Genomic DNA, 22,955 nt, shown 5'->3' on the forward strand with positions numbered 1-22,955 from the left:
TTTCCTCGATGTATTAGAACGCACGTGTCTGATGAACGGTTCATTCAAATCTCCAGTTCTTTCAATGGGTATACATTCTGTGCCCACACAGCCGAATAAGCCAGGTTACAAAGTTTATTTTGGGAGAAAGAAGATGGAAGCCTGTCGTAAAGAAATTTTGCGCAAGACCACAGTGGTTTCTCGAACTCCACACACACTCATATCGGTCCATTTGCAGACGTATTTACAGGATAAAATTTGCCTTTTTTAAGTTTCCTTGGAACTTATTTCCTGCATGGGCAGAAGCCGCGAAATACATTAACAGAAACTGCGACAACAGGAGAATGTTATGTGAGGACGCCTAACCTTACGACCTTTGATTGAGGATATCTCAGACAAATCTCAGACACTTGAACGAGTTACACTGGAGCAAAAACACCCTATTTGATACGCATTTGGACCTTACAAGGAAGTTTCGTTGATTTATCTATTTATATTTTCGAATTTGTCAGATGTTCTGGAAAAAAAGATGAGGTCGGGGAAACATGCGCAGCATCTCGAGGTATTTTTATTTTTCAATTTAGTTCATTGTTCCATACATGTTATTGTAACGCTCCAGCCATTTCTAAATACTCCGTTCCCAAGCAGCAAACCACCACTGCCGCCATTTTGTCCGTCATTTCTGGCAATGAATCCAATTAATGAGGAGGAGTCAAAAATACCTTCTGACAATACAAATGCGCAACCAATGGCAAGTTGTTAGCAAGGAAAAGGAAAGGATTTAAAAAACAAAAATAAAGGAACAATGAGGATGGGACACAGTCCGTTGCTAAGGTCTCCGATAATTCCATTACTGTTGCCGCCAAAAATTCGATTGATTACAAATTCGTGCTCTTCTTTTGTCACAGTTCATTCGTGCCTTTTGTTCTGTGCGCATAACTTTCATCAATATTCTGTTACTCTTTCCTGCATAATTGCCTTTTGTTTATGTCCCTTGTATTAGTCTTTACCGCGGATTTTATTCATTCGGATCAACCGTTTAACTATTCGAACCGTCTAACTGTTTATACCTTCTCTGTCGATCGCTTTATGCCGCTTTACGTTGCTTTACGTCGCTTTACATCGTCTTCAATTTGGCAGTTGACCCACATCTCGTGCGACGTTTGTAAGTGTCTTTTGTTTACCTTTATTTTTGTTTTCTCGTTTGTTAATTTCTTTACCTTGAATTGTGACAACTATAACTTGTAATCCATTTCTTGCAACCGGTTACGTATTTATTACTGAACTTCGTTTCGTTTAGCCATTTTGGAAGTGAAGTTGGACATGTTACGAGCATTTGTGGCTACAACACTGATGTACAACCCTATCAATTGGAGCTTCCTTAACAAAGACAAATATATGTTGTAAAAAGCTAGAAAAAGCCGTTGGCCATCCAGCAGAGGTCAAGTTATTCTGTAGGGCCACCTCAAAAGCTATGAAGGCCAACCTCAAAGTTAGCCTGAAGCATTCGCCAGACCAAGTCGTTCTCTATGTCGGCTCCAATAACCTTAAATACAAAAAGTGTTGCAAGATGCTGAATCAATCATAGACAAATCGAAAATTCATCCGACGCCACCTCCGCTATATCGAGTACTTCCACATGGGATGAATTCACTAGAGCCGTGAAAGATGCGAATAAACATCTAAAGAGCTATTGCCGTCAGAATGGATGGAAACTTATCCAGCATCTAAAGATAATAGAGAATGGCCTAATCAAGGGAGGACTGCATCTTAGTTATAAAGGTAATCAAAACATTTTCAACAACTTTAATGCGCTCTCCGCAGATTTCCTGCGTGCTCAGTGTATTAAATCCAACAGTGAATCCCGTATACTGAATGAAAGTGGTAGAGAGGGTCCAACATAGGTTTGGCAGGATGCAGGATGAGGCTTAGGAATACGAGATAGGTTAAAGGTGAGATGCGGGATAAAGATAGGAAGGCGAGACCGGGATATACTCCGATTCGAATGCGGGATAGGGGTTGGGACAGGTATAGGCGAGCTCATAAAAAGTATTTCTTTGCTTTAGAAACGGGCTTAATTAATGCTCCCGTGTAAATTGAGGTTGACATGCCTAGATGATTCAGTAGTACGTCCAGTTTTCTCTGTATTAGCTACAAATGTTTACACGAAACACCATGGTATATTCAGTTTTCTCGCCCTCGCAATTTTCTCTCGCGAGTATGTCTGAGTGATCATTTGTTTCTGTACGATATTATCGGTTTTTTGAGGATTTCTCTCAGCAATTGTTGTTGCTGTACTAAATGCCACTTGCTCATAGGGAGTTTTTGTAAGGTTTGGAGATTTGAAACTGTTGGATAGTATTGTCGGTCAGCGCAGGAAAGGGCTTGAACTTTATTACAAATGATATATTTCTATTATCAAAATACGATGGAACTACAACTGATAGGATTTTCCTACGATAAGAAAAGCGCAATGTAGTCATGTGGAAAGACAAGGAGTATGAGTACATCTCAAGCGCGTGAAATAGCAACAATAAGGAGCTCACCATTCATCGCTTACGAAATGTCAGCTGAAAGGAATGTTGAAAAATCGTGTACGGTATGGGAACAGGCCCTCTAATCAGCATTATTTATAAATGAATTCATTATAAAAATAATACTAATAATAATATTAATAGCCACAACAAAATTTATTTAGCGCCATTTCCATGTAGCCCAATGGCGCTTTACAATCAAAAAAGAAATAGAAAAGTAAATCTAACCTGCTTATGATGAACAAATATGTAAATACATGGAATCCAGTCGTTTCGTACTCATGGATCTTTCGTACCCATGGATCTTTCGTACCCAGACGATTCGTACGCAGACTTAGATGTTTCGTACGTACTTTCGATTAGTTCGTGCCCAACTCTCTGGTCGATTCGTACCCAACAAATTATGACACAAAATGTTTAAAACAAACATAGAAATTTATTTCATTTATCCTAGTAATCGTTAAAAAGCTAATTTCTAAACACAAAAACATTGAAAAGCTATCTTTTAGTTAATACTCTTGAAAAATCGTGAACTAGTTCACCCATCCTTATATATTGCCTACTACCACGCAGCGCCTACGACTAAACGTACTTATTCTACATAGGAAGTAGAACAGGCCCTCTAATTAGCATTATTTATAAGTGAAATAATAATAATAATAATAATAATAATAATGACAATAATAATAATTACAAAGTTTATGTAGCGCCATTTCCATCTAGCCCAATGGCGCTTTACAATAAGTAAAGAAATAGAAAACTAAATCTAACCTGCTTATGATGAACAAATATGTGAATACATGATTTAAGAATATCTCGTGAAGCACTATTAAAATCATATGAACCTCTTGCGAGGGCCATATCTATTGCTCAGAAAAATAAAATAACCTAAAATAATGCAAAAAAAATGATCTATTCAGCAAAACTCGCTGAGCACTGAGGTGGATAATTTCTAATTTTAAATACAGCTACTATCTATACCTTTTAGCACGTTAAAAGTGGGGGCATATAAATCTCCAACGAAACAGAGTTACACTTAGTCTTTCGAGTCCCAATGAAACCCAAAATCCTTGAAATTTCAAGGTTTCAATGATACGAGAGGTCTGAGAACTAATTTTACATACTGGCTTGGCCTCTTGATCAAAATTTGCATTAAGATGTCGGGTTGAACCGCTGTTTTGTGGTAATGAGGTTAGCATCGTAGCAATCGTAATGTAGGCAGAATCTTTTTGTTAAGTCTCTTGGTTTTTTTACAAAAGAAAAGTTGAAGCTCTTAATTCGGAGAATGGGCTATTTTTGGTGGAAAAATCAGCATCTTTCCAAAGTGCCGGAGGCTTGTTCACGTCTCTGATCTTAGAAATCTTGTACTGCGCTGGTTTACTCTTGACTTGGGAAGCATTTTCAAGTAAAGATTTCATGCCATTAGGGTTTTAGCTGGTGATGGGAAGGGTCGTAATGAAGCGGGAACGGCCTCACGAGGATGAAGACCTCGAAGAAAAAAGAATATCGAGTGAGATCCCTCCAGTTTACAGTGTTTCTGGCCGAAGGCGAAGTCTGGGGAACATACGGACACTTGAACACAGGAGCTTATGTGTTGTTTCAACCTGCCCCCCTCCTACCTGGTACGACTCAGGTGCATTTGACTGTCGTCCGTGTCAAGGGAGTAAGGAATTAAAAAACCTTACCCTTCCAGGGTGGTTAATTTAAAGCGGAGGTGTCAAGTGTTTCTATAGGGAATACAAGTGTCTTATTTTTAAGGTCAAGGAGTTGAAAGGTATTGAGTCCGCTCTTGTGAAAGAATAAAACATTCTTAAAGATGGGCAAGGAACATGTTGCCATGATCTTAATAGTTATCACTGGCTTTACAGAAGTTTAAAGACGACATTTAATAGCGGTGATACAAGTAGATTTGCTCTCACACTGAAGTGATGCACTCTGTATGAGAGTCATCTGCATTGCGATGAAAGGTGACCATTTTGGTGTAAGGCCATACACTTTACCCTCTTTTTTCGTCACCAATTAAACAAGTTATAAAGTTTTTTAAAATAGTCAAATCAATTGCTTCTTAATGAGTAAAACGTCATGTTCCCTGATCTTACCTTCTACAAAACAAATAGGTCCACACTACTTTCGTGTGTCTTGGACAACAACAACAATAATAATGATAATTAACATTTCTAGAGCACCAAAATTATAAAACTATTCTAAAGCACATTACAAAATATTCTATAAAATATTAAAAGAATTAAACGATAAAATATGAAAAATATGAAAGCTACTTCCGGTCTGAGGGGGTCAACAGTGTGGACTTATCTTTGTTGTTGGATTAACTTTGGCAGAACTCTTAGCTGGATAAATATTTGATAAATTTAGTGGGTTTATCAGGCACAAAATATGCACACAATATCACATTGCAGCTAGTAAGCTGAATTGCAGAAAATTTAAAGTAATTTTGGAAAAAATTTAACATTATGCATGGTCCTTAAAAACTATTATACATGGTAAAATTTGCATTACAAAATCTATGTTTATTAGTATCAAATTTACTAATTAAGACTTAGTTTATGTAAAACTGATATTTACTCATTGAAAATATTTTATGACTAGTTAAAACTAGGAATTGTCTTTTTCATACACAGATGGTATTAAAGAACATTAATTTTGTATCTGTCAATTCTTGTGAACAGTCTTTGGAAGGTTTGAGTTTTCCATGTTCTGTACTTTGGTTGGGGCTTGAGTGGTAGCTTTAACCTTGGCATTTAAAGCAGACACATGAAGGCTCTCCCAAAGGGGAATATAAAGAATAAAAAGGATCACTAGGCAAAGATATGTATGAGCTTGTAACTGTGGAAGAAGGGATTGCCTCTTTCAGATGAGTTTATGGTATTAACTAAATGTCTTCATGATCTACCATTTGCTCCTTAATAACCTCAAGTCTCCAAGTAGGGAGATTGGGTGGGTGCATTTATTTCTCATCTGCATATTTGGCCTGAATTAGAATTGCTTTGCTTGTTGGTTAACTTGAACCTTCTTTGCCTTTGTGTCTTTCTAGTCTCCCAGAGTAACCATGCAGTAGTTTATTTACTCTCCTAGAAGTCTATTCTGAGTAAAATTGCAATTAATGATTATAAAAGCTATTTATAATGGTTTTTAGGAAAGTACAGACTAAATTACGAATAAAATTATTTAGAATTACAACATGCTTTAAAATCTACAAGTGTACAAACTAGTGGAAATTGAAATGTGTGAGTGAAAATATGGTGGTCTTTGATGATATCTTTGGCAGCTAACAGTTCCATGATAAAAATGTAACACTGTAGAAACCACAGCACAGGGAATCACTTTCACATCAGGACATTTATGCTTTGGGCACTGAACCCAAACCAGATAATTGATGCATTCATTTCAGTTCTGTGTAACTTGACATTACGAGGGTGGGGTGCAACAATTCCACAAAAACCTGGGGAAAGCAGTTATCCCTTTATCGGTCAACGTTCTTGTTGCCAGTCAAACCAGGAGTTCTCGTCAAGGGGACAAAATCTGAGTTTCTTTGCTGAATCTCCAGCTTGGATAAAGTGGTGTAAGATGGCTATCAAGTTCTTTTTTATGGTGTAAACAGCTACATTTATTTCACTATCGGATGGATTTGAGGTTGACAGAACGTTATGTGTAATGGTTAGACCATGATATCTCTGAATCGTCTTTACTTGTTTGTCTGAGGTGGCCACGCCCTCCAACTGGCTTTTTCATGTGAAAAACACTTGCCTCAAGGAAATTGTAGGGCATTAGATATACAGGACAAGCAGAAAGCAAAAAATTATTGATTGAATCACTGAAGTAATTTATAGTAGAGCAAACATTGCCAAACAATAAATTAACAACTATGTACCTACTGTCTTGTGCACATAGTCAAACAGAAACTGTACAATAAAATTGAAACATTTTTCAGAGAACTGTTCAGAACAGTTGAAGTTGACCACATGTTAAATAATAGAGATAGTTGAGGAAAACGGGCTTAGATATACTAGCTTATATCCTTTTCTTTTAAAATCCCTTTCTTCATCTGAGCTTTATGATCAATAGTCTGATAAAGCCAGGTTGAATCTAGACTCACCGATTGGTCGATCAATGTCAGATTCAAAGAAAGATGACCTTATTAATATATCGGGTGTTGTATAATCATAGTAATAATGATAATAATAGTAATGATACAATCAAAAACGTTAATTTCCTGCTCCGGAAGCATAATAAAAGTTAAAAATTTTTTCCAAACTCGGAGCTAAAAGTTAAAACTTATGAAATATTTCGTCCGTATTTCGACCGGACTTCATCAGTCAATGGTATGAATGTTAAAAAGATGAATTTTAAAAAGGTTTTTTTTAACGCCTCTTGGGGGTTAGAATTGTGTCATAGATAGCTGCTAATTCGTAACCATTGTCTCTGTTTAACGCCGGTTTCGTAAGTTTAATTTGAATAGCTTCTTTTATCCTGCGTTTGAAGGTGTTAACTTCGGTTGATAGTACTTTTGTCTTATTTGGGTCCACCGAGTGGCCCTCTGGGCGACAATGCTCGTGAACAGCTGATGAACTTCTTGATTGGTGTTCTTTCACTCTGATTTCCAGAGCGCGGGCCGTTTCGCCAACGTACTCCTTGTTACACTTCTCACAATGGATCTGGTACACAGTACCGCATTTCTTGAGATTGACAGTTGTGTCCTTGACACGTACCAATTGTGATCTTAAAGAATTGACGGGTTTATGAATAAGTGTAACATCGTGTGACTTGAACGCTCTTTGCAGGCGTTCCGAGATACCTTTGATCTCGTTTTGAGGCTCTTCGGTATCTTCTGTTGTAGATTTTGGATGTGGTATTGTTAGCATCCATTCTGGATAGTTATTCATTTTTAGAGCTTGCTTGACATGCTGTGTTTCTCTAGTTCTGTCCTCGTTTTCCGTAACCAAGGTCTGAGCTCTCAACATAAGGGTGTTAACCACAGCTCTTTTGTGTTGTAGATGATGGTTTGACTGGAAGTTTAGGTACTGGTCCGTGTGCGTAGGTTTGCGGTACACGGAGATCTTGGTAGAACCATCTTGGTTAATACTCACACAGGTATCAAGGAAAGGAATCCTGCCATCCTTTTCTTGTTCCGAAGTGAACTGGATGTGTTGGTCAATGGAGTTTAGATGTTCTGAGAAGGAATCGACGGCGTTTTCGTGAATCTTGGCCATCGTGTCATCAACATATCGATACCACATAGTTGGAAGGGTGGGGGCGGTGTCCAGAGCTCTGCTCTCGAACTGTTCCATGTAGAGATTGGCCACTACAGGGGAAATTGGAGACCCCATTGCGGCTCCTTTCTTTTGTTTATAGAATTCACCCTGGAATGTGAAGTATGTGCTCGAGAGGCACATCTCTAGTAGAACAGATAATTGGGCGATATCTAACGGGCATCTGTCCGGTAAGCTCTGGTCACTTCCCAGTTTGGCTCTGACAACTGGAATGGCTTCATTGATCGGAATGCTGGTAAACAGTGAGGAAACATCGTATGAAACGAGTTTCTGTCCAGGGGGTACTTCAAGTTCTGCAATCTTGTTGACAAAGTCTTCACTGTTAACGATGTGATGACTGTTGAGGCCAACAAGAGGTTTCATAATCTTAGCAAGGAACTTGGCAGTGTCGTACATCACGCTACCAATGCTCGAAACTATTGGCCGTAGCGGTACGTCTTTCTTGTGAATCTTGGGTAGCCCGTAGAACTTTGGGACATTCTCTGCTGTGGGGTACAGTTGATTGTAAAGATAATTAGGGATTCTCTCTTCTTTGTGCCACTCCTTCAAGGTTTGAATGAGTTTGTTTTTGATGGCTCTAGTTGGGTCAGATGTTAATTTTTCATACGTATTGGTATCGTCTAGGAGAGCCTTCACCTTGTTGTGATAATCTTGTTTGTTTAGGATTACCGTAGTGCACCCTTTGTCCGCTAGTAAGATTACAATTGAATCGTCTTTCGCCAGAGCCTTAATGGCTTCCCTTTCAGCTCTGCTGATGTTTGGTCTTGGGGGTTTGCTCTTGCTTACGATTTTAACTACTTCATTTCTCAGGCTCTCGGCTTGGCTTTTCTCTTTTAGTTGATTACAGGCCAGTTCAGTGGCTGCCACGATCTCATCAACTGGAATCTTTGATGGAGTTACGCTAAAATTCAGACCTTTCATGAGAACCGAGCGTTCACTGTCGGAAAGAGGGCGGTCAGAGAGATTCATAACCCACTTTGTCCGATCAATGTTGGTATCTCCAATGTTTGTCGTCGGTGACTGAATTTCTTCTTTACTGATCAGTGGGCGGTCAAACTTTTGCCTCTGGCGGCTCTTTGCCATCTCAAAGTGCGGCGAATGTGTTTTCTCGAAGAGAATTAAGATTTGATTGTTTATCTTTGTTGACACCTTGGATTGTAAACTTGATTTCAGTTCTTTTACGCTCTCCTCGTACTTTCTGATCGTAAAGTTGCATTGTCTTATTCGTTCCTGAAGAAGTTTCTTCTCGGCATTATGAATAATCTTCATGGTCTTAACACCTTTCATACAGGTTCGTAGTTTCAGGCTGTTTGGAGTAATGTTGTTATATCTGCATCGGATGTTAAAGTGCTTGTGATTCTGCCACCGGGCGAGTTTTCCAAGCGTTTTCTCTCCTTTCCTAACCATCTTTAGGAATTCGCGTCCATGTTGTCGTAAGATACAATCAAAAACGTTAATTTCCTGCTCCGGAAGCATAATAAAAGTTAAACATTTTTTCCAAACTCGGAGCTAAAAGTTAAAACTTATGAAATATTTCGTCCGCATTTCGACCGGACTTTATCAGTCAATGGTATGAATGTTAAAAAGATGAATTTTAAAAAGGTTTTTTTTAACGCCTCTTGGGGGTTAGAATTGTGTCATAGATAGCTGCTAATTCGTATCAATAGTAATGATAATTGTTATTTGTACTAATTGACCAAAAGCACCTATCAAAGTTGCTAGTGCATATGTAAATTAAATTATAAGTTTAATATTTGTTAATTCAGGAACAAATCTGTGGTGTTTGAAAGCTAAAAGGAATAACTCATTGAAAATGTCTATACTTTACTCTTAAGGAAACTTAAGCATGCTACAGTTCTTATTTTGTCTATTTGTTTGGCCAGAGTGAGGGAGCAATGACTGAAAAAGTGCAATTTTCACAGGAGTCAAGATTATCCTCAGAGACCTAACAATTCCTTGTTGGTGGGGTGGAGTGGAGTGTCCAAGGCATGTTATTAATTAAGGAGTCTGCATCAACAACTTTATTCACAGGGGGTGTTTCTTCAGTTTGCCTTTCTTTTCTTTCTATAATGATTTAGGACTTTTTACTGGTCATCTCAGAGGACAATCACTACCTCAAGAGAAAAGTCTCGGCAAGTTAGTTGTCATGTTGATTGTAGCTTGCTAGAGATCTATGTCATGAGCTCCCCTTCAAGACATGTGCCTCACGTAAAACTATACATAGATATAAATATAGGAAGTCTGTGATCTGATTTTTCTGTTGTACAGTGCTTGATACGTAGAAGCAGAGCGCAATATTTATGAGATAGGGGAAAAAAACAGAGACTATACTTTCATCCCTACAAGCCCGTTTCGTGATTACTCACTCATCAGGGGATTTTATTGTGAAGAATATTCATAACCATCATTTATATAATTTACAAATTTGCATAAAGGCATGGCGGGAAATTTCAATGCTTTGTTCAATTGTTAATATACACAGTAATTGTTTGTTTCTGTGGTGGCATGAAGACACGTGTTCATTACGTTTATTGAGTGATGATAATTCAGGTTGGTGGATGATAAGTAATTTTTCTTTGAGGCAGAGGTTGCATCTTTTGCTTGCGTTGTCGTAGGGTGATCTTGATGAAAGGATGTGCCATAAAATAAAGTGGTCAATGTTATTTTCTTTAAGGGTCCAGGTATGTTTGCTGAGTTCGGTAGAGTTTCTGTGTTTTGTGTGTTGGAATGATGTGGTGTGGTTTCTGTATCTAGTCTTCAAGTCATTTTCTGTAAGTCTGATTTACGTTTCAGTGGTGCTGTTGTCCTTACGTGTGACGGTGGCTCGGTAGATTAGTGATAACTGGAGGCAGTTTCAGTTAAGAGGGCATGTGTTCTTCTGTTGGCAGCTCCAAGTTTTGGCGTCTTTTGTGTTGGTGTTATTTGCGGTGTCATTGAAGGGTTTGGATGAATTTAAAATGCATTTGTTGTTGTTGTCGATGGTCTGCTTAGTGTTATTCATGCAGCTGTAGCAGGTTTTGATTGTGTTACGATTAAAGATTCTTTTAAGTTTGTGGTCTTTCGGGAAGTGCTTGTCTTCTATGGCAAGGAATCTGTGTCTGATATTGGTGCTGACATTTTTGCTGAATTGGGGGTTGCACCAGAGTATGTTGTTCCGTTGGCTGTCTTTTCGTTTGTTAGTTATGGGTGGTTCATAATGTAGAGTGGACTGGTATCCGCATTTGTCGAGTGCTTTTTGATATGGAGCCGCTCCTCCATATCAAAAGCACTTGATGAATGCTTTTTGATATGGAGGGGCGGCTCCATATCAATAAGCACTCGAAGAATGCAGATACTGGTACACTCTACACTACGAACCACCCACAACTAACAACCAAAAAGCAGATAACGGAACAACATACTCTGGTACAACCCCCCATTCAGCAAAATTGTCAGCACCAATATTGGACACCAATTCTCTGCCCTAGTAGACAAGCATTTCTCGAAAGACCACAAACTCAGAAGAATCTTTAATCGTAACACAATCAAAATTAGTTACAGCTGCATGAATAACACTTAACAGATCATGGACAACCACAACAAATGCGTTGTAAATTCATCCAAACACATCAATGACACCATAGATAACACCAACACAAAAGACGGCAAAACTTGCAGCTGCCGACAGAAGATCACATGTCCACTTAACGGAAACTGCTTCCAGTCATCACCAATCTACCAAGCCACTGTCGCACGTGAGGACAACACCACCGCTGAGACATACATCAGACTTACAGAAAACGACTTCAAGACTAGATACAGAAACCACACCGCATCGTTCTAACACACAAAACACAGAAACTCTACCGAACTCAGCAAACACATCTGGACCCTTCAAGAAAATAACATTGACCACTTTATTTCATGGCGCATCCTTTCATGAAGATCACCCTACAACAGCGCAAGCAAAAGATGCAACCTCTGCTTCAAAGAAATATTACTTATCTTCCACTAACCTGAATTATCATCACTCAAGAAACGTAATGAAGTTGTCTACTGTGTAACAATGGAACAGAGAATTAAAATTTACCATGACGCCTATTTGCAGATTTGAATAATAGGCGTGGATATGCATATTATATATATATATATATATATTCCTTGTGGTTTAAATTTACTTTGGCATTTATGGGAATGACAGAAATTCAGGAGATGAAAAGATGGCAAAAAAGGAGATTATACACTAACATCTGGGCCTCATAACACATTTTAGAGGTGACCTAAATAGTTAAGGCAAAGTATGCCTCCTTAAAGAAAATGTTTGAATTTGTTTATGTTTATTATATGAGGGCTCAAGGCTGTTCATAGCATTATGCAACTGTGTGACATTGCATACTAGCAGCTGTTTCTTAAAATAGGAGAAACCTTGTCCCTGCTGGGCTGGGGAGATGTGTTGAACTTCTTAGTGTTTGTCAGCATGAGAGTGGCAAACTTTTGTGCATGGTGCTACTCATGTATGTGATCCATGTACAATTATATCATTACCCATTACAAATAAGAGAGTAAAAAATTGATAAAAACTAAAATTACGGTAGAAAAAATCAAAATACAGTCTGGAATATCTATACAAAGACAAGTCTAACCCCTTGGTATGACTTTATCTTCATTGCAAACATGTAAATATCAAGATGTCAAGACCGATAAAAAGAAGTCTTTGGTCGAATAAAAATAGTTCAAAGTATCGATTTAAAATCTATTTACATAGCCCTGACAGTGTTTTTCTCTAGGCATAGGTGTCTAATTTTCATTAAATTTGTTTATCATTACTACAACTGTATCATTCTGTTAAATCTCCAAGGGGCATATGTATTACTGACAATGCATGGTGCACAGCATCTACTTCTCTTGGCTCACTTTTACAAAGTTTTTTTCACTTGCTTACTTTGATTTACTGACCTTCATAGATTGCTGTCTGAATGGCATATGAAGCAAATTTTTGTTTCCTTTTTCTGGCTGGTAGTTGTATTAAAGGTCTGAAATTATTGGTCTCAGTTCCTGGTGACTCAGTGACCATTTTTTACGCATAAAATGTAATACTTTATACACTGTTGTACATTACAAATTTAAAATACAAAATACTTAGAACACTGAGGAATAGTTCAAATGAAGAGCCAGGAGGCTAAATAGCCGCTACGTTTGGATTGGGATTTTGTGATTGGGCAATATGTCTTGGTCAGCATACGGGGTAAAATGCTCAGAAAAGCAGGCTTTGTTTTTGATTAAAACTTTTCCACTTCTGCTTGGGTGGGCGCTGGCACTTCTGGTTTCAGAGTGGGACTTTCAGTGATGACTTTGATGTTCCCTTATCGAGATTCTCTATTGTTTTGTCAAGGTCAGTTTTTATTTTCCTTGCAAATGCTTGTTCTCCAGAGTTATTGCACACTCAAGGTTTACATAAATTTTTTGGGAGCATATCTGGTGTTGTATCCATGAATACTGCTTGCATATTGATAATGATTTTGGAGTAGATCCACTTAAGCAGGCCTTTCTGCCATAGATGCAAAAACTTTAAAGCACTGTGTTGATACAAATTATTTACTGTTAGAATATCTAGAATGTTGAGCAGATGGAGGGTGCTATCTGTTTGTTTATGTAATGTACCAATAACAGTGTGATCGATCAATAATTGCCAAGAAGATGCACATGTAAAATGCATCTTCTGGCTCTTCTTTGTAAACCAGTGTTTAGTTGGTAGTGTGGCTGTCACTTGGGATTGAGATTGACAGAGTATTCCATGATTAATCACAACTATTACCCTGAGGGAAGTGGTAAGTGAGTTGGCACAACTCTTGCATCTCCAGCGTCTGAACAAGTCATGTAAAATACCATCTTTCTTTTGTTGTATTGTGAACCACTAATTACCTGGAGAGTAGCTGAGTTGATAAAGGATTATATTAAGTGGGAAGACAGTATTGAAAGGAAAAAAGGAAATTTGCAAATCCTGAAAGGTTTCTCTCAAAAACTAACAGAACTCCTTATATAGGTCTTTTATAAGTGAATAGTAATTGAAATAAAATATTCTGATAGATGTGGTCTTTAGGCTGGGTTGACTGAATTTGTGAGGAAGCTGAATCCGTGATTTACCACATTGGTTTACATCAGTAGCATTCTTATGAACCTTCAATAAAATTTCCCCTAAAAGAAGCTTGGAAAATTTGACTACAGATGATTTGAGCTCATTGAAGCTATGTTTCTATGCATCACGACTGCCTAACTGCTGGAAAAATTGCCACCTCCCATGAGGGGTATATTCAGTGCCTAAGAGGCATCCTTTGGCACATGTAGATTTATTGAATTTTAGACCAAAAACCATAATTGAAGTTTGAAGTTTTTCCGATAGGAGCTGTCAAAGAAGTACACATTGCTCGCACAAAATGCTTTCAAGTTAGAGTCCAGTGTTTTATAAACAGTTATAAATGTAAAAACGATGATAAAAATGCCTTTGTTCATTCATTAATCTTCTCTAAGTTTGGACCATAACACTGGATGACAATTCTTTTGTTAAATTTTCCCTACATTGTGATTTTGAAGATATCTCTCCCTTGCCCATTTTTTGATGTATGGAGACCGTGACTATGCACGATTGTATTAGTATTTTAATAGAATCACCCTCATAAAATTTTGAAGATCCTCATCACTATTCAAAGCTGATGGAATGCTTGCCAATCAAGCGAAGTATTTTAAACTATAAGGGGTTATTTGAAATGTGCAGTAGTACATCATCATAGAATAATGTACTTTTGTTCTATGCCACTATCCAGTTTTTGTTCGACTGTGGACAGTTTGTTCTGACTGGTTTCCAAAATTGGACTTTACTTAAGTTTGCTCTGGGCTTTGTAATTGGTAGGAGAATCTTGATTAAAGTAATAAGATATACAGGGCATCACAATGCTTGTGTGATCAGACTGTTGTTACGATACTATGATATTTGCACAATAACCAACAAGCAATTTCTCAAGTGTCTGCGAGTGCATGGAAAAACATTTTCTGCTTTCCCCAAAGTTCATTAACATAGTGAGAAACTTAAAAGTTTTACCTTTGCTTTTGCTTATTCAGTTTGCACAAGTGTTTCACCTGAGGAGATCTGTGGACTCTATACTTGTTGTGCAGCACTTGTTATACTTGTTGTGTAGCACTGACAAAACAAAAGTTAATTACAAAAGTGAAATAGGGTTGCGTTTGATCAAAAGGATATTCTTTATCGATCATCAGATCATTTTAGATTCTGTTAAAAAATAAATCAGTTAGGGAAAAAGTTATTCTAAAGATATAATAAAGTAAGAATAAGAATTAAAGAAAAATTTATAAGTAACTACTACATTACAAGAGTATTTAAAAAAAAGGCTGGAGAATTGAGGTTACCAATTTCAAGCGGTTTCAGCTTTTTAAAGTAGGAAACACTCAAGTTAACCTCTGATCCAGTGCTCTGATCAGTGTGTATGTATCGGAATGCAAACAGTTTCATTTCAAATCACTCATGATGATTTGATTGTATGCAGAGCATGTCAAGTTATAGGAATTAAACATGACAAAGATGAAAATTCATCTAAAAACCGAAAATGCTTAACCAGCTATGGTTCATTACCATGTTATGGAAACATCTGTCAATAATTTGAAGGTCTTTCAAAAGACACTCACAAATTTCAAGTCTAGCAACAACCCAAATATTTTATTCACATTATAACATTGTTTATTCTACAATAGAAAATCAAAGTCACTAAGAAAAAATAAAAGTTTTGAAACAAAACAAACAGAGTTTTATTAGATACTATTAGTGAATGCCTGTTCAGCCATCCTTCTGTTACAGAGATAACTGTCAATAGCTTTACAGCAATCCACAGCAATTCCTGTTGTGTCAACATCAATGGAAGAATTTGAATATAATCGGTTCGATTTTTTTTATTTAACTGGATCTAAGGTAAGTTTTTCCCCTGCCCTACTTACATTTGGTCCATCTAATTCCTGTGGTAAAAAGAAAAGCGGCACAATATGTATGGCAAAATTCTTATTGAAGGTCGACTTTAACTGCAGTGAAGGAGGGTATCCTCTGAAGTTTCCTACTCTGTTGGCGCACAGTTAGGTGGTGAAGTTCTCATCATTAAATTTCATTTAAGGATACTGGAATGTGAGCAGTATCTTGCAGCACTGAACAAACAGATGCAAAGGTGTATGTTTAATTAGTTCCATTGGTTTTAATCATATGTGGACAAACTTGACTTGACCGATAAATTGTTCAAGATGTTTTTTTTTTGGCCTTCATGACATCACTTGAGCAAATCTCACCCTTCATTATCAACAGTTGACTTTGAAAGTCCACAATGGCAAAATCTGTGGTCACAATCTCAAACTCTCCTAGGAATGTAAGAATCGCTGATATTCCTCTTTTTGATGTAATAAGCAATGCTGTTGGGGTCCCTTTCTCTCAGGCACATCTTGTGGACAAATTTGTGTTTAAACACTCTCCACCGCTGTAAGCTATTTTTGGCATTGCATTTGTTTTCCCCATACTAAGCCAGCTTAACATGCTTTGCCTCTCTACCCTGCCTTGAATTGAGGCCTAATCCATAGCAAAGCCTCAGATGTTAAACTTCCTGTCCAGATGTTACCCTTCGTGTCCAACTGTTCTCACAGTAGAAGTGACACCATTAAGCAACAAACAGTCGGCATTGAAAAAGTGTTGGCGTGAGGTCTTTAGCTTTTCCACTTGCTCAATGTGCAACTCAACTGTTGAGTAAATAGAAACTGCGTCTCTGAATTCGACGACAACAAATGCCAATGTGAAGTTTCACAACTGAGCCCTTTGAAAGAGAGTTGATCTTCAGAAGTTCCTATATCCTATAGTTCGTAAGTGGGATGACATTTATTTCATGTCAGATGGTGTCAGTTCAAATTTGAACAGAAACCCACTATCTCAATGGTCAATGTCTTCTTTTCAATCTGTTCCATTTCTTCTCTCAGGTGATTTGAGTAAGATTTCATGAGTGGATGATCTTCTTCACAGTTGGCACCAAGGAGTAAATTATTATCATCACAACTTTGTACTCTGTTCGGCAGGTTGAGAAAGCTAACTAAGTATGCAGTGACTGTGTCATCCTTGCCAAATGGCGCACCATCTGCCTCCACTGCCACATACAGTACTCCTCACTCAACCTAACCAAAAGATCACATCCATCAGAATATTTTATTTCAATCACTATCTACTTACAAAAAACCTTTATAAGGAGTTCTGTTAGTTTTTGAGGGAAACTTTTCAGGATTTGCAAAATTGCCATTTTCGCTTCAAAATAGGTAAAATGTATGAAGCTCTCACTACGATGGTATTTAACCAATTACTCTGAGGGTTTGCACACATATTTTTCCATCCTTAGTTAATGTTCGCCACAAGTATCAGTCAATTTGATTGACGGCTTGTTAATCAACAGAGGCAAAGAAACGACTGTGTTTTTAGACTTTTCGATTCATCCAAATATTTGACAACTTTGAGGTCAAATATCTCCCCTTGCCAGAAAGCTACAACACTAATCTTGATTCCCCTTTATAACCCATTATTTCATCTCTGAAAATCATCAAAAAAATCTTTGGGCGCTACCGTATTTTTGTCTTGGATGCCTTTTAAAATCTGCGACTGTGACAAGTTTCTCTCAACTACACCTGTCAAGCAATTCTTGCTTTAGGCGGTCGCTTGACCAAATAAACCTACATTTTTTGGCTCTTTATACAAGATGATTGATCAAGAAAGGTGAAAAATGTGAAAAACTCTCGAAATTTTTTGTAGGAATGGAAAGTTTCATGTTTAGAGAGATGCATGTGGGCGAAAAATCGATGGGAAAATCGTAGCGTTTCTTTCTCTTGTCGTTTATTACTTTGGAGATTTGCTAAAATCAGGAAATAGGGCTCTTGTTACAGAACAAAACATTCATTAGCCTATAATTTGATCGTCTATTATCATCATCGCACAAATAATAAGGAAACTGTAACAGGAGAGGAGATTTTAAAGTCATGTCGCGTGCTTGTTGACTTACAAGTTCCTGTGTGTAACAACTTCGGCTTTTCCATACCGCGGATGACGGGAAACTCTGTCCCCCCTTATTTGATAGGAAATATCAATAGCCCCATAAAATTCATTGTAACTGTGTCATGTTTCCAGAAAATAAGACTGGAAAATGTTTTTCCACTTTCCACCATCAAGAAATTCCACGTAGAAGTAGTATTTGTTGCGTGACTGCGTGACCTTTCATGAGAAGTAAAAATTGTTGATCTTTTTTTTTTCAAGAAGACACTTCTAGAAAGTTCTTAATCCTTCTGTTATCTTATTTTCCTGTTTTTTGACTGCAAATATCATCTACATGTGCTATTATTTTCGCCGATTGTCATGGCCTTTCCTGCGTGCACGTGCGTGCCAGTTCATATACAGCGCTCTTTCGAGTTTCTTTGGGTGGTGTCGGGCTTAGGTGTGTAGGTCTGGCTCAAAAGATATCTGCACGCTGCAACACGGGTTCCTATGTTTGCTTCTTTTTCTTTATTTGTATTTTTATTCTCTGCCTTGCATTATCACACATTTATGTTTTTTTATTCCTTCAGCGCGTTCCCTCAGATTTGGAAGTAGGCTGTGAAAAGTCAATATTGACCAGAACTTAATCCCTTTTCTATCACTATTTGTTTCAGAGAACCCCTGTTATCTATAACTTTATTTCTCAAGAGAATGTGTTTTTATTTGCTATCTATTTCCATTAGAACATGAAACTAGGTCCTGATAAGTTTTTTTGTTTCGTGACTCCCAAAAACTGTGTTTGCGACAACATCAATTGAGAAATCAAAGGCAATTACGCCTGAGAAATTCGCTTTTAGCCTTCTACCCGCAGAAGGCAAATCCATGTAATGAAACGTTCTAAGACCTCTGTAAAGTAGAGACATTACGTGATGTTGAGGGGTCAAATATTTACACTAAATCTGTGACCCTCAAACGGATCACGTACTCGTACATGTAACGTCTGGAAAATATCACGCATATATCACACCGTGGGCGCAGCTCGCGAATTCTATCCACTGGCTTCAATAGTAAAGAGACAACTTATTTACTATTTGTATATGAGCAAGCTTATTTGCCCTACTTGAAAAAAATCCTTGATGAAGTCTACTCTTGTCAGACGAAACGTGTGGGAGATAAATACAAGTTTTTACTTTCTCAGTTCGTGCGGTGATGCTCACTTGTTTGTTCCGTCGAAAACGCTTTTAATGTGAAGTCAGGTCGACCTCGACGGAAAAATTTAGCTTACCCTGTCATAATCAATGGTTTGATACCGTAACTACCCATTTAGGTACATCATTGGGCTTTGATCACAATAATGAAAAAAAATGTGCGTTTCCTCACGCACGCCACATTTATTCTTTGGAAAATTATTTTACTCGAGGGCGATGTCGCTTAGCTTGGCGCGTCTTGACTCTGACCGACGAAAATTATCGAGGTGAACCCCATGGAATTCTTGTCATATTTTTTAAAAACTTTGGCTACCCTTGATTTGCACGCAGAAAAGAAAAGGCAAATTCCGAACGGTAGTTCAAAATATTTTATTTATTGGTCAATTTATGAACTGTTTTATAACAGCGCGAGGAAAAAGCAAAATTGAAACAGCCGGCTTATCGGTCAAATGAATTCCAATTTTTTCAACAAGGAGTTTGTAATTTTTCCCAGTGAATTTAAGTGGGGGTCAATTTTTTGTGACAGCCGAAGATAGACATCTCTGAAACGTCTCTGAAACTCTTAAAGAGTTTACACTTCCGGTAATATTTTCCTCCTTCTCGCAACAGCGCAACAGACATTGTTAATCCTATGTAATGTAGGTGTATCAGTTGTATTACGTCTTCATAGTGATGCCATGTAAGAAATCAAGTGTCTAAAAAGCCCTCAATTTAACCTAACACTCGAATTGATGGAGTCAAGATGGTGCAGTTGTCTTGCTCATTTGCAACTAACTGTAGAACCAAATGTTATTTTTCTCGCGCTGGCCAGGGACGGCAACAGCTCATACCTATAAATTCGTGGGTGTAGAGCAGCAAATCGCTCGATACTTCAGGCGGTTATCTGCCGTAACAAAAATTGGTTTACTGACGAGGTCCCTCTCTGTAAATATGAATGATGACGAAGAGGCCGATGCCGATGATCTAGCTTCAGAAGTCGAAACTGACCGAACAAGGCAGAAGATAAGGAGGGACCTTGCAAAATTTAGACGAAGACTGTAGCAGAGGGTACAGCTGCTATTAAGCTAAAAAAAAAAAAATAACGACATTTGCATCTCACTTTTCTTTCATATTTATTGTCTTTGCTCACGAAGACAACTGACTATGTCTTGGGATTTCTTCAAGGGAAATTTGCAGGAAGCCTACTGGTCAAAATACTGCTGGCTCATTCTTAATAAATTTACAAGTCACGCAATTAAACGCCGGCAACACTCGACCTAGAGAGATGTAGATTTATATGTAGTAATAGAATGCTTGAAAAATATGCAGATATTTTACGATCGAAGTAGGCAAATAATCATAGAGATCTGCAGATTATTCTGAAATTGCTATCTAGCAGACAGCATGAACAACGCGCTTGAATAATTCCTAAGGAAAGTCTTCGGGTCACGCAACAGATGTTAGCTTAGCGGAATTCTGCATGGAAATGTTCGATGGCGCTAAGTGACGACGACAACTCTATTTTAATTTTATTTTCGGGATAGAAGCACAGTTTTTAGTCTGATAGAACTATTGATATTTGCTCTCAAGCGAGAGCGCAGAATTTCTCGCCTATAAAAGCCGAAGTTGTAGCACACTGGAACTTGTAGTCATGTCAACAAACACGCAGCATGTGACTTTAAAAGCTCCTAAAATGAGCAATGATGATGATAAACAATCAAACTATAGACTAATGAATGTTTTGTGCCGTACAAAAGCCATATTTACTGATTTTAACAAATCTCCAAAGCAATAAACGATCCATATGGTTTCTCGCCATAGCCTCTTACCAAGAACAATCCGGACCTTACTACTGAACCAGTAAACTTTACCAACGGGGCGTTCTCCGTGAAGGTCGGATCTAAGCAAAGCTCGTGGCAGGTGTACGCAGTAACCAACTACCAAGGAGCTTCCACCGCTTTGGTCCCTTGCTGACCCTATCAAGAGCATGCGTGTTTCATGAGCAATTCAGAAGAAGACAGCGTGAAAGTGTTTGAAGCAATCTAGCTGTAATTAAGAAATTAAGTTAAATCCAAGGTTGCAATTTTGTGCTTGACATAAGCTAAGCTATCCACGGTCTAATTAAAGAATGTCATTCTCCAAGTTGTGAGTCGTTTTTGAGTTATTAAAAAAGTAAATAAGTGAATAACATTTATGTTAGCGAACAGAGAGTGGTATGTTGCTCGCACCAATCAGATCGTTTAGGGTATGTATTTCGCACCAATCAGATCGCCGCATTAGGGTTTGTATCTCGCATCAATCAGAGCGTCGTTTCTGTTCTTTGGTTTGAGTGGTGTTTAAATTTCAACGAAGTAATGGGGGATTCGAAGAGAGCAGTTCATAAAATGGGATTATCTTTTAGAATGAGAAATGTTGGCTTTTTTGTGTTTTTAACGTATATTTTACCGCACTTCATGAGAAACGCGATACTACTGGACAGATGAAAGATATCAGATTACCTATAGTAAACGTGTTACTCATGCTATGAAAATGGTGGATAGTTGTTCGAGAGAAAATGGAGTCCTGTGTTCTGTAGCATGATCATGGTTATTGTTCTTTCACGAAGAGAGTGAGTGGAAAAATTCTGAATCAAACATTGTCTGAGGTGTTGATTTGAGCAGTTCTTTAAGGGCAAGAATTGTTGCAAGATTCATGATTTGTTGAGTGTGCCGATTATATATTTCCTAGGTTTGTTTGCTCGGTACTATCTCTAGATGAATGTCTGATTAAAATCAACTATTTTGTATATGTTTTCGATGCCTGGAGAAAGTGATCTTGTGGGGTCGTTTGTGTTTGGCAAAGGACGAATTCAGATACCATCGTCAGCATGTTTATTTTATTCTGTTATCTGGGATGAATGATTTACGAAGGTAGGTTAATGTGATTTGATCGACTAACGTCGGAAATATATCAAGTGGAAGGAACAGTTTTCATCTCGGTCCGCACTTTTGTAACAAAATAAACACATACCGCTTGAAAAGATGATAATTCGGACCAAGTGCAGAGCTGTCAATTGTTTCTCCAATGTTGCGCGTGTTAATTATTCAAGAGTGACATCTTATTTACATCTACATCTACATCTACATCTACATCTACATCTACTTTTAATACGTTGGTAAAATCTGTACAGACATCACACCAACTCGTGCACAAAGTGAGAAGACTATATGAAGGCTTGAAATTATATTAAGATCGATTTTGATCAAGAAATGGGCCAGGAGTATTCCACAATAGTGCAAATAATCGTGAAAGCTGATCGCGGAGAAGCGATTGCGTGACGCTAGGTAAATTGTAAGATGACATGTTATCACATACCAGACGAAAAAACTCTTTAGATTCTCAGTCTGCATTTTGTACCCACTCTGAAGTCTGCAGCCTACATTTTGTATCCGGTCTACAGTCTGCATTTTGTATTAACAGGTATCCGAGGCACCAACACAGTTTATTTTTAGTTACAGTTATTCGCACAACACACAATTTCCCCTTTTTTCCTGTCTCAATCTCCTCTTTTTGCAAAGTTTGCGCGAAATTCTCACCCAAGTGGAATATAAACTCACGAAAATGTTATGATATCAATCTCAGCTCTGATCTCGACAAGACTGAAAATTATGACATTATATTGGGCTCTTAACTTCGTGAAACAAGAGGCAACGCATATTTGGAGGACGTTGACCGTTTTTCCCTTTGAGCCGACCAAGTCTCTCAATAATGCAGTAATACTGGCAGGATATATTCAAGTTTGGTCTAATTTTAATATGAAATCAGCCGTAAGAGTCTTGACATCTAAGACATCCAAAAAAATTCTATTCTTTAACTGAATGCCGATATTTTTATACCATTATGACGTTAATATTTTACCTAAGGGTAAATTAGCTGAAGCGGAGAGAAACGATATCAC

At 37.8% G+C, this 22,955-nt stretch overlaps 1 long non-coding RNA gene across 1 annotated transcript; it reads right to left on the bottom strand.

Moving 5' to 3' along the window:
- Nucleotides 1-2,451: 2,451 nt before the first annotated feature.
- LOC149036364 (uncharacterized) lies at nt 2,452-16,932 on the bottom strand. The gene is made up of 3 exons (XR_016181486.1): nt 15,785-16,932; nt 14,877-14,975; nt 2,452-4,001 (listed from the first exon to the last, which is right to left on the bottom strand). It is a non-coding gene; the product is annotated as an uncharacterized LOC149036364 (long non-coding RNA).
- Between the last annotated feature and the right edge of the window lie 6,023 nt (nt 16,933-22,955).

The sequence above is a fragment of the Pocillopora damicornis genome, chromosome 12 (genome assembly GCF_964200805.1).
Source record: "Pocillopora damicornis chromosome 12, jaPocDami1.2, whole genome shotgun sequence".
In the NCBI taxonomy this organism is placed as follows: Eukaryota; Metazoa; Cnidaria; class Anthozoa; order Scleractinia; family Pocilloporidae; genus Pocillopora; species Pocillopora damicornis.